Source organism: Cebus imitator, unplaced genomic scaffold (genome assembly GCF_001604975.1).
Source record: "Cebus imitator isolate Cc_AM_T3 unplaced genomic scaffold, Cebus_imitator-1.0 Scaffold266, whole genome shotgun sequence".
NCBI lineage: Eukaryota > Metazoa > Chordata > Mammalia > Primates > Cebidae > Cebus > Cebus imitator.
The window spans coordinates 2,948,400-2,956,973 of record NW_016107581.1 but is presented as its reverse complement, the minus strand read 5'-3'; the positions used below and the strand labels follow the sequence as shown (position 1 = coordinate 2,956,973).

General features: G+C 39.4%; 1 long non-coding RNA gene across 1 annotated transcript in view; it reads left to right on the top strand.

Moving 5' to 3' along the window:
• Nucleotides 1-2,361, top strand: part of LOC108283948 — a 28,045-nt gene extending 25,684 nt beyond the window's left edge. The window contains exon 3 of the long non-coding RNA XR_005195738.1: nucleotides 1,251-2,361. This is a non-coding gene — a long non-coding RNA (uncharacterized LOC108283948). The remainder of the gene's footprint in view (nucleotides 1-1,250) is intronic.
• The last annotated feature ends 6,213 nt before the right edge of the window (nucleotides 2,362-8,574 follow it).

Here is an 8,574-nt window from a genome sequence, read left to right as displayed (position 1 = left end):
AGACGGAGTTTCGCTCTTGTTACCCTGGCTAGAGTGCAATGGCGCGATCTCGGCTCACCACAACCTCCGTCTCCTGGGTTCAGGCAATTCTCCTGCCTCAGCCTCCTGAGTCGCTGGGATTACAGGCACGCACCACCACGCCCAGCTAATTTTTTGTAGTTTTAGTAGAGACGGGGTTTCACCATGTTGAACAGGATGGTGGTCTCGATCTCTTGACCTCGTGATCCACCCGCCTCGGCCTCCCAAAGTGCTGGGATTACAGGCTTGAGCCACCGCGCCCGGCTGTGGTTTTCTAATGGTGTGATTTTCTGGTTCCCTCATTTCTTTCTACATGCATTAATTGGATTTATTTTTCTTTACAGGAGATTAGTTCCTTTTCTCCTGTTTATTATTCACTCATTTCATGACTTAACGTCAGTGTGGACTTGGGGCTATTTTTGTTGTTTGGGTTATAATTTTTTTTTTTTTTTTTTTTTTTTTTTTTTTTTTTTTTTTTTTTTTTTTTTAATGGAGATTCACTCTTGTTACCCAGGCTGCCGTTTCAGCACGCTCTGTCCTTTGATTTTTAAGCAATTTCTTACTTTCTGACATAACAGCTTGCTCCAGACTCAGTCATTGTATTTTTCTTTCCTAGCCCTAGAGTCGGCCATTTCTCCAAAAAGCCTTGGATTTCTTTTGTTGGAATCACAGTAAACTTTTATTCTAATTCAGGAAGTAATATTTTCATATAGGTTTTATAAGGTATCAATATTTGCTTGTACAAGATTGTGTAATAGTTTTTTCTTAAGGCTTTTGGACCACAGTTATTCACTCAGCAGACTTCAAAAAGGTGTTTGTTACATGCTGGCATTGTTAGAACTAGGGATTCCGGGACAGGTAAGACATGATCATTGGCTGGGCATGGTGGCTCACGCCTGCAGTTGTGGCACTTTGGGAGGCAGAGGTGGGTGGATCGCTTGAGCTCATGAGTTTGAGACTAGGCTGGGCAACATGGCAAAACCCCATCTCTACAAAAAATACAAAAATTAGCTGGGCATAGAGCTACTTCGGGGGCAGAGGCGGAAAGATTGCTTCAGCTGGAGAAGTGATCTCAGCTCACTGCTGTCTCCACAACACTGTACTCCAGCCTGAATGACACAGTGAGACCTTGTCTCAAAAAAACCGAAAACAAACAAAAAACCATTGATCTTAACGACTTTAGAATGTAGATGTGAGAAAGATTTTTTTTCCCTGCCCTCATTCGATTTCAGTGAGTGCCTATTACATGCCAGGCACTGTGCCATATGTCAACAGGAAATAAGAGCTGGGTAAGCATACATATAGCACAGTCTTCATTGCTAGCTATGGGGTTGAGTGGAGGCGTGGGGGAAGAAGGACATTCCAAGAAGAGGAATATTAGCACCAGGGACAGTAATCTATGAATTAGGTCTAGAGATAAGTATGTGTGTGTGGGATGGTTGCTGTGGGGGTTGGAGGTGGTGGCGGCAGGACCCCAAGTCATGAGGCTTGTGGATAAGCCAAGCTTTGGAAAGTTGAGGGACCTAGTGAAGGAATTTGAGTGGGACTGCAGTGTAATCAGATAATCCTGGCAGCACCTTGGAGAATGCATTGGGATTCAGGAGGCTATTGTCATGATAGAGGTGAGAAGTGAAAGTCTTAACTAGGGACAGTGGAACAGTGGTTCTCAGACTTGTGTGCATCAGAATCACTTGGAGGGCTGTTTAAAACAGCCTGCTCAGCCCTGCCCCCTAATTTCTGACTCAGCAGGTCTTAGGTTAGGACCTGAGAATGTGCACCTTTAGCAGTTTCCCAGGTGATGTTGATACTGCTGGTAGAAGGAGTATTTTGGAGCCGCTGGGTGTGATAAAGGGAGTCAGCTGGGTGGAAGGATTTAGGAAGTAGTCATTGTGGATCTCTTCTAGTGATTTTTTTGTTAGCAGTGCTCATGCACGTTTGGTCTTTGTCTGTTACATCCTTTAGAGCTGCTGACTTTTTTGACCAGTGAAGAAAGCGTGAGGATTAGTTTTTGGAAGCAATTATACGGGCATGCGTGCAATTTGTCTCGTGCATTATCTTTGGAAAAGTTGTACCACTCTGTTACTGGAGATCTTTGTCATTTCTCTGTTGAGCTCCAATTATAACAGTGGTTTTATAGTAGCATTGCCCTAGTATACATGTAGTGCATAGTTTTCAAAATGTTCTAATGCATAGCATTATTTTGAATAGTTTCTTGTTCTGTGTATCTGCCATGATCATGGTTTTCTTTTCTTTCTTTTTTTTTTTTTTTGAGATGGATTTTTTCTGTTCTTGCTCAGACTGGAGCACAATGGTGCGATCTCACTTCACCACAACCTCCGCCTCTCAGGGTCAAGTGATTCTCCTGCCTCAGCCTCCTGAGTAGCTGGGATTACAGGCATGGGGAACCATGCCCGACTAACTTTTGTATTTTTAGTAGAGACGGGGTTTCTCCATGTTGGTCAGGCTGGTCTTGAACTCTCAACCTGAGGTGATCTACCACCTCAGCCTCCCAAAGTGCTGGGATTACCCGCGTGAGCCACCGTGCCCGGCCGATCATGCTTTTCTTAGCTTTGACTCTTTAGTGTCTCCTGGAACTCTTGAGATAGTAACTGAAATGTAAATTTGATTCTTTTTATAACCGCGAAACTTAACATAATGAAATAGTGCTTTTTAAAAAGCAGAAATGGTAAAATTCAAAGGTTTATCTACTTTTGTGGCTGCAAGGTGATTATAACTGTTATTTCTCCTTTAGGCTAATGATTACAAAAGGTGTAAATTCTAGATTTCAAGTCTAAAGAAATTGGTATCTGTGGAATTTGGTCTCCTGACATTGGAACGTATTGAAGTGATAAATCCCCACTTTATTGATTAATGAATAACATTAAGAAAATAACATGTAATTACTATTATCACCTTAACAACTGAAATGGAGCTTTCATTTTTGTAAGTATGTAGTCAAGCTTTAGGGATTTAAGAATTTTAAAATAATAAGAAAAAAAGTTAATCAGTTAGTTTAAGACGATTGACTGGTGAGTAATTTGATTGGTAAGGCAAACACAGGGCAAACTAACATTTGTTCCCCCTCTCCAAATCTGTATTTTTCTATTACGGAAAGCAATAAAATGGCTAAAGATTTTAATGAAGTGAATACTTTAAATAATTGTAAATCAAATAATGCAGCTTTTAGGTTTAATAAGTAAATGTAATTCAGAAATGATTGGCTTTTTAATTTTAATAATTTTTCTTGTCTTTTTTTTTTTTTTTTTTTTTTTTTTTTTTTTTTTTTTTTTTTTTTTTTGAGATGGAGTTTTGCTCTTGTTGCCCAGGCTGGAGTGCAGGGGCATAGTCCTGGCTCACTGCAACCTCCCCTCCCAGGTTCAAGTGATTCTCCTGCCTCAGCCTCATGAGTAGCTGGGATTACAGGCGTGTGCCACCACACCTGGCTAAGTTTTTATTTATTTATTTATTTATTTATTATTTTTAGCAGAGATGGGTTTTCTCTATGTTGGTCAGGCTGGTCTAGAAATCCCAACTTCAGGTGATCCACCAACCTCAGCCTCCCAAAGTGCTGGAATTACAGGCATGAGCCACTGCGCCTGGCTGTTTTTTAAAGTATATGTTTATTGTAGCAGCAAACGTACACAACTTTGTAGAGAGGAAAAGCTCAGTATGTTCATGTCTGTCCTTTTTTTTTTTTTTTTAAATTGAGACAGTCTCACTCTGACTTCACTCTACTCCAGCCGAGGCTGGAGTGCAGTGGCACAATCTCAGCCTACTGCAATCTTTGCCTCCTGGATTCATGCGATTCTCCTGCCTGGAATTACAGGTGTGAGCCACCACGCCAGGCCTGGAAGCAGGCACTTCTAACATGGCAGCAGGCAAGTGTGTGTGAAGGAAGAGGAGGAAGAGCCCCATATAAAACAATCAGATTTCATGAGAACAGCAGCGGGGAAGCTGTCCCCATGATCCCGTCACCTCCCACGGGGTCTCTCCCTCCACACCTGGGGATTACTATTCGAGATGAGCTTTGGGTGGGAACACAAAGCCAAGCCATATCATTATATGATGTGGAACATCTTGTTACATGCATATTTACATATGTATGTCTTCTTTGAATAAGGTTTCTGTTAAATACCCTTAGTCTATTTTAAAAATAGGGTTGTATGTTTCCTTATTGGTGAGTTTTAAGAGTTCTTTATATTTTTTCTTTATTATATTTTATTTATCTCTTATTGTTGTTATTTTTAGAGACGAGAGTTTTACCATGTAGCCCGAGCTAGCCTGAAACTCCAAAGCCCAGGCAGTCCACCCGCCTTGGCCTCCCAGAGTGCTGGGATTACAGGTGTGAGCCACTGTGTCTTGCCTGTGAGTCATTTTTTTTAGATAGGGTCTGGCTCTGTTACCTAGGCTGGAGTGCAGTGAGGTGATCTGGGCTCCCTCCAGCCTTCCCTTTCCAGGCTCAAGCAGTCCTCCCACCTCAGCCTTCTAGTAGCTGGGTCTGCAGGGGCATACCACCATGCCCAGCTAATTTTTTTTATTTTTTTTTTTTTTTTTTTTTTGGTAGAGATAGGCTTTTACCATGTAGCCCAGGCTGGTCTTGTATTCCCGGCCTCAGATGATCCTCCTACTCAGCCTCCCAAAATGGTGGGATTACAGGTGTGAGCCACTGAACCTGGCTGTATGATCCATTTTGAGTTACTTTTTGTGAAGAGTGTGAGGTCTGGGTCTAGATTGGATTTTTGCCTGTGGATGTTTATTGTTCCAGCACTATTTGTTGAATGTAGACGATCTTTGCTCCATTGCATTGCCTTTGTTACTTTGTCAGAGATCAGTTTTCTGTCTATAGATGTATTCTGGGCTATTTTGTTCCCTTGATCTATTTGTTCTTTCACTAATATCATGTTGTCTTGATAACTGTAGCTTTTTGGGAAGTCTTGAGGTCAAGTATGGCAAGCCCTTTCAGTTTGTTCTCTCCTTCAAAAAAAAAAAAAAACTTGATATGAACTTAAGCCTTAGTTTGTTGCTATCCACAGAATTTGCTGGGATTTTGATGTTGTGTTGAATTTGCAGATCAAGTTGGGAAGACAATACATCTTGAACAGTATTGAGTCTTCCTACCCAAGGAAATGGAATATTTCTCCATTTGTTTAATTCCTTGATTTATTTCATCAGACTTTTATAGTTTTCTTCATATAGTTCTTATCCATGCTTTGTTAGATTTGTGCCTAAGTGTAATATAAATGATTTGTGTTTTTCACTTCAAATTGGAAAGCGATTGACTTTTGTGTATTAACCTTGTATCCTGCAAGATTACTGTAATTGTTTATTAGTTTCTGGAGGTTTTTTTTTTTTTTTTTTTTTTTTCAGGTTTTCTATGGAGACAATCATGCCATCTATGAACAAAGATAGTTTTATTTCTTCCTTCCAATCTATACCTTTTCTTACTGTGTTAGCTAGGACCCATTCAAGATGAGCTTTGGGTGGGAACAAATTTTTAGATACTAAAAGGAAGGCAGGCATTAAGGTTAACTAAAATTATGATACTATTATACATTTATTTGCCACTGTAAAAAAAAATTAACCCGGAAGCGGTGGCTCACACCTGTAATCCTAGCACTTTCGGAGGCTGAGGACGGTGGATTGACGGAGCTCAGGAGTTAGAGATCAGCTTGGGCAACAGGGTGAAACTCTGTCTCTACTAAAATACAAAAAATTAGCCAGGCATGGCGATGTGCACCTGTAACCCAGCTACTTGGGAGGCTAAGACAGGCGAATCACTTGAAACCTGGGAGGTGGAAGTTGCAGTGAGCCAAGATCGCACCACTGCACTCTGGGCAACAAGAGCAAAACTCTGTCTTTTAAAAAAAAAAAATATATATATATATATATGAGCTGGGCGTGGTGGTTCACGCCTGTAATCTCAGCACTTTGGGAGGCCGAGGTGGCAGGTTACGATGTCAGGAGATCAAGACCATCTAAAAATTAGCCAGACGTGGTGGTGCATGCCTGTAGTCCCAGCTACTTGGGAGGCTGAGGCAGGAGAATGACTTGAACCCAGGTGGTGGAGGTTGCAGTGAGCCCAGATCGCACCACTGCACTCCAGCCTGGCGACAGAGAGAAACTTTCTGAAAAAAAAAAAAACAAAAAAAAAACCGCTTCAACAAACACGAAAATATGTTTAAAAATATTTTAAAGTAAATTTTTTTCCTACAGTACTGTAGAGTATTTAAAATTTTTAGGGATACCAGAGTCTTCTAGTTCATAATCTCTGTTTAGCCCAGCTCCGGAAGATGTGAAAAATGTCATTGAAATTTTGATAGGGATTTCATCGACTGCAGATCACTTTGGGTAGTATGGACATTTTAACAATATTCTTTCAGTTCATGAACATGAGATATTTTTCCATTTATTTGTATCTTTTTCAATTTTTTTCTTTAAAAATTAAAAGCAACTAAAAATAGGGAATGATGCGTGAATTAAGCCATTCAGGTTTTAACAATTTAGGGGCCATTTGAAGGTCCTTGTGGGAAAGAATACTTTGATAGCAAACATTGTGGTAGTTCTAAACAGAAACAGTTTTTAATGTCAAGTCAGCTCTAACCAAGCCACAATAATCTATTTTCCTCAGGCCTGGAACAAGAATTTTGAAATGTTATTTACGGTATGTTGCTGAGTGTATGCATGTGTAAGATTGGCGTTAAGAAGGGCCTGTAATCTGCTCGGCTTTCTTTATTGTTGATTTGTTGCTAAGAATTCTCTGGTCGAAGAAAATTATTTCCTTTTCAGGAACGTATGGGGATATGTTTGAGGTGAGTAAAGGTAAATATTTTTGTGCTTGGGCAAGAAGGGTTGGGTTTTTTACTGTTTAATTGTAATAACAAACTATTGATACATTTTGCATATTTATGCAAGTATGTATAGAAAGTGATACATAGGAATTGAAGTTGATAACTGCTTCAGGGAAGATTGGTTGAGTAGGTGATACATTCACATTGTTCAAAATTCCTAAGTATTTTCTCCCCTACCCCTGACCACCAGGTTATTTCCTGGAGCCAGCCACTGTCATTAGTTTTCTTTGTATCCATACCGATATTTTGTATGCATAAAAGTAACTAAGTGTATACTTTACACCCTCTCCCCAGTATTGTTTTAAATGCAGATACTAAGGTATTAGTCACTTTGATGTATTTTGCTCCTTTTACCTTTTGTATTTTACATCTCACATCTAGACAAAGAGCTTTCTTTCTTTTTTTTTTTTTTTTTAAATGGCTGCAAGACATCTATTGTATGGGTACTCCATAGTTTAACCGGTCCCTTCACTGATGGATATTCAGATTGCCTCAGTCTGTTGAATGAATAACCTTGGTACATATATCATTCCCTGTGCATAAAAGGATATCCGTATGATAATTGGAATTGCTGGGTCAAAGGATATGTGCCTTGTAAGTAATGAGGGTAGTGACTGCCGGACAGACATGTAACCAGTTTCCTTTCCTGCTCTCACTGTGTCTGCCCACATTCTTGCCAACACAGTGTTACCAAATATTTTGCTCTTCGCTAATCTGCTAGTCAAGATATTACCTTAGTGTCTTTCTAACTTTTTTATTTTGAATAAGATTGAGCATCTTTTTATATATATTTGATTCATTTCTTAGCGGTCTGTTTTGGGCCCTTCTATTTTTTATTGTACTGTAATTTATATAAGGCAAAGTATATACTTTCAGATGTATAACTCTGTAAACTTTCTTTTAGTTGAGGTATAATTTACTTTCAAGAAAATGAACAGATGTTAAGTGTACTGTTTTGATGAGTTTTAACTGCTTTATCTGACCATGTGACCTACCCCACTCACGATTTAGAACATTTCCATCACTCAGAAAATTTTCTCAGGCTCCATTTGCATTCAGTTTTCTATTCTCTCCATCTTAGGCAATCAGTTTTCTAATTTCTGTTACCATAAATTAGTTGTGCCCATGATCTTTTTAAATTAAAACATATTATACATCCATGTAACTATGAACAAGATGGAGATATGGAACATGCCTTGCCTTCCTGCAGGCGCCCTCGTCCTTTCTCCTGGCCAGTGTCGTGCCCACCAAAGGTCACCACCGTGTTGACCTGAGTTCACTAGAGGCTAGTCATGCAAATCTGTGCTTCATCATTTATTGTATCAAGCAGCAGTTTCTTTCTCATTGATACATACACATGAATGTAATACTATTACTATCTATTTTACTCTTTGAACAGATGTGTATTTTTCAACATTGTGCTGTTCTGAATCAAACTGCTGTGAATATTCTAAAGTACTTTAGATTCTAACACATCTTTTTGGTGTGTTAGAAATGGAATTGGTAATAGGATGTAGATATATGTTTAACTTTAGAAATTGCCATAATCGGTCCTCAAAGGGGTTGTACCAGTCTGTACTTTCAAAACTAGCAATGTTTGTGATTTCTAGTTGCTCTATATCTTTGCCAACAATTAATATTTGTTCTTTTTTAGTTTCAGCTGTTTGGATGGGAATGCGTGGTATCTCATTGTGGTTATAATTTGAAT